Source organism: Aythya marila (assembly GCF_965140915.1).
Source record: "Aythya marila genome assembly, chromosome: 1".
NCBI classification, from domain to species: domain Eukaryota; kingdom Metazoa; phylum Chordata; class Aves; order Anseriformes; family Anatidae; genus Aythya; species Aythya marila.
The window spans coordinates 133747666-133752132 of NC_139042.1; positions in this window are offsets into that span (position 1 = coordinate 133747666).

Consider the following 4467-nt stretch of genomic DNA (forward strand, 5'->3'; position numbering starts at 1 on the left):
CATTTGTAAGCTATCTCACTTGGGCTATGCCTGTTGAATGCAGGTAAATTCCTTGCTAATTACATAATTTTGCAAAAATATATAATATCCTTAAATGAAATGGGCAACTTAATCAATGAATAACTTCGTGTACCTCTTCGGCATAAGTAAGGCTACCACTCTATTTCCCTCCCACCACTGTCTTTTTTTGTTTGTTTTGTTTTCCCTTCTGTTAACCCAAAATACTTATTTTAACATTAACTTACAAAGTGGAAAGAACTGCATGGACTCTTCTCTGTGGATGCAGTGTATGCCTGGTCTTTGTCCTGAGCCATCTGCTGCACAGGAGTTAATTTTACTGCCAGTGCTTGTATTGTAACACAAGTCTTATAGATCATAGATCTTTCACTCTGTGAAGATTTTGAGAGCATTCCCCAAAAAAGCTGGAGGAGCTGTGTTTAATAAATTATGCAACTCTTCAACACCCACAGTACTGACACTACCATTGCTAAATGATGCAAAAACACTTGACTGGCCAACTTGGTACTGAGGGATTTAGGCAGCTGCGGTTTTGGATAAGTACACTCAGAACTGTGTGAAAGATGCATCTATTCATACCGTAACTGAGTCTGACTGGCAAAAATGCATCTTGTTAATGACTCTAAGTCTTGAAATATTCACTGGAAAAATGTGTATTAACTGAATTGGTTGTAGTATTCTACACAGTAAAATACCTGAAATTTTTGGAATGTTAATCCATTTTTTCCACTAACAACTGAACAGGGTAAAACTCCTCTGCTATGGGCAATACACTGTTGTTTCAGGAAAACAAACTTATTTGTCCTTCCCAAGAAGCCATATCAATAAATAGTATTCATCAAAAGATCCTTCACAGGCAAACACAAGACAGGTTTTTCTTGCTGTGAGGTATAAAGATCAAGTGTTTGCTGGAAAGAGGATGTTTGATTAAGGCTGGGGCAGTGGGCTGTCTAATCAAGAACAACTTCCTCAGTTTTTAGTTTAGATTTACCATACATTACAAAATCAGAGTAGCATAGCATAAAGTTCACAGATTTTTAAAGGCAGGGTAGGGCTACCCATGAATTAAGACAAACACTTTTGTAACAAAGCATGACACAAGTGCCCTGGTGAAGCAGTAACCTTTAAAGAAAATATGAGCAGATTAGGGGAGAGGAGTATTGGTAGACACGTACATGGAGCCAGGATGTTGTGGACATGATCGTGTGGTCACTGCAATTTGTATCAGCTACGTGTTAAACATTGACTGCGGGCAGATCCTTATAAAATCCCTTTTGTATGCTCCATGCAACATTGATCACAGGATGCTTCCTCGTATCTTGCAATAAAAAAAAAAATAAAAATCAGAATTGAAAGCCACTGGCAGGTCTGGGACATGCCAAGGAAACTGGAAGAGAAGCTGAGGTTATAACCAATGTCTTAAGCAGGATTTCCACTTATTGAAATTACTTTCTGAAATCAAGAGGAAAAAAAAAAAAAACACTTTTGACAGGAATAAGAAAAAAAAATCTGTGTAAGTTTCAGGACCGACCAGTGCTTAAAGAAACAATTTAAATATGCCCTGTGTTTGTGCTCTGTTTGGACACCAATTTATCATGTTACTAGAATCACCTTCTGGTTGCTGTTCCTAGCTTGTACAGCTCTTCAACTTGGCAAAGTGTTTTTTTTTGTTGTTGTTTTGTTTTGTTTTTGTTTTTAATGCCAGGCAGTGCAACTCATATCCCAGGGCTGCACATGCCTCCTCACAACTGTTAAAACACTTTGTACCCTTCCAAGGCAGCTCACAGGCTGAGTGAGTTGTGTCAGTGATGGGTGCCTTGGGAATTTGCTGTGTGCAGAGCGTGGGGAAGAGGAGGCGGGCACCACTGGTCCACCCTGGGGGCTAGACCTGCTGGAAGCTGGAAATTGTGCAGAGCATACTGGTGGTGCACTGGTACATCAGGGGACACCTCACAATGCTCCCTGAAGACCTGGGAGGGAGCAGGGCCGCTGAACACAATAGGCCAAGTAGGCCTCATTTCTGTGCTCTTTGTAAAGACCATTGCTTCTCTTTACCCAAACAAAAACATAAAACAAAAATGTTTTATGACAGTTTTTGTGATGGAGTCTGTGATCAATCAGAGTGAATCTATACTGACTCACAGAAAGCTGACTTCACAATCAGTAAGATCGTAAAGTAGGTATGTTTATTCAGTGCTGGGCAGCAAGGGGGCAGTCCCACCAAAGTCGTGCGCACCTGACGTGGCAACTTGCCATGGTTATATGCAGTAAAGAGTTACATATGCATGAAGTTTCCCAATATGCATATACATATGCATAACTGGTCCCCGCTTAGTATTAAAATTAGCTACAAGAAGTCATTTTCATAAATTCCTCTTGTCTGTATTTGCTCAGTGCCTTGTGGTGGTGGGCATTGAGGGTCATGGGGATGAAGTAAGATGTCTTCATCAGGGTTGAACTTTTCACCTCATCTCTTTGCGCATGCTCTCTGAGGCCTTGGTCACAATCTGGGCCATAAGGTTGGTTTGATCTGGTTCTTGGGGTCTGAGGGGCTCCTGTTATCTGGAGGCCTTGTATGTTTAACATTCCTTATCTTGTCCCTTTGTAAGCAGTCTCCTTATCTCTGACCCCTTTGTTAAAGTCTGAACCATGATGGGCTCCTGTTACCTGGAGGCCTAAGTGCAGCACAGGCGCAGTACATTGCAATATAGCATTTATTCATTCGTAATCAATCGCTCTCTGATTTCTAATCCCAATGATTCAACACATTGTACTCATGTTTGGGCCAGAGGTGAGGGGTTGCCCTAATGTACAGTGGGACTCGCTGTGCTCCCTGAAGGTCTCAAGCATGGGGTGTTAACAACTTTGTTTTGCCTCATTTGTTTTTGGAGGAGTTGTACTTTCTTCAGAGAGACTTTGTTCAGGATTTCCTCAGAATTTTGTTTGTCAACAACCCATTTTTAAGCTCAGAGTTTCCAGGGCTCCTGAATGGAGAAGCTCAGCAGCCTGGCCAGAGAAGCTGAATGCAAGAAGCATTGCTTGCAGGAACAGCTACTGCTGTTAAAATCCGCAAAGCATATTATTTTGTGAGATATTTATTGTGTGTGGAAACACACAATGTAATGTTAGTGTGGGAAAATTAGAGATGTGGCAGTATTGCTCAGAGAACTTTATTAATCTGAGGAGAAGCCCTGGCTCAAGCTATCTGCAACACAGGACATTGGCGACACATGGCCAGCGCTCCCAACTCCCAGTTGCTTTTGCCAGCGATGCACAGCAGTGCTGTGGGTGACTTTGTCCCTCGTGCTGGAGCAGTAGCTGGCTTGAGCAGAGGGACATTATAGCCTGGAAACCTAATCCATTACAGGCTAACATTCAAAGCAGGTCCTGCTCCAAACCTGTGACTACCCCTTGGTTTTGTGCGTTGCCAGTCTTTGTTTTTCACTCTCCTGTTGATTTGCAAAATGCAACAGCAGGAGTGGAGACCCTAAGGCAACCCATGGTTCAAATGCAGACAGAAAACCAATTAGACACAATGATGTGAGAAAGCATTGTGTTCTTCAATGTCATTAGCTATTGTATTAAATAATACTTTCCACACACAAAACAAAAACAACAACAAATATTTTTATACAAATGCAATATAGGTAATTAATGGTGTCTCTGTGTGTAGAAAACCGTTCCAAGTAACAGCAGTTACAACAGAAATGCAAAACACTCAGTCTCCTTTCTTGAAAACACAAGGCAAAGTCAAGGATGCGTTGTGTAGTGCTGCTCCTGCGCCGATCAGGCAGGAAAATGTGTCCTGCAAGCTGCCCTAGGCTGGGTGTGTGGACTCTGTGTCAAGTCGCCTTGACTTGACAAGTTCTGTGCTGGAGTAAGGGCTGCTGACGGGGAGCTGTGGCAGGAGCATGGCCAAGGGCATGTGCATAACTTTAGGTACCCAGTAGTCTCATTAAAGTCAATGGGATCGCTTCAGGAGCTTAAAGTTAAGTATGCGCATCAGACTTTGCAGGATCAGAGCCTAACACTAGGAACTCTTTTAGGATGTTTCTAATGCGTATTCTACAGAGCCCTCATCACGCCATCTGGTGCCGTAATGAAAACTTCTTTGGGATCACAACTAACTGGTTTCGGCTGTTTCTCTGCCTATACGCTTTGCTTACGGTGGCGCCTCTCAGAGGAGCCCAGGGAGCCCCTCACCCTGCACCAGGAGGGGAAGCCACAGCTGCAGTCCATTCACCCCCCCTTTTCTAACCCCTATCAGCACAGCTCTCCTCCTCAAATTTGAACATTCGAAACCTCAAATGTTATTATTTATTCATTTTTTATCCTCGAGGCTCTCCGGGTGCCCGGTACATCCCACCGGAGCGGCCGCCACCCGAGTCGCATGTCCATGTCGTCCCGCCCCCGCCGCCCGCGGCCTTCCCCGCCGTGGAAGAACGCTGT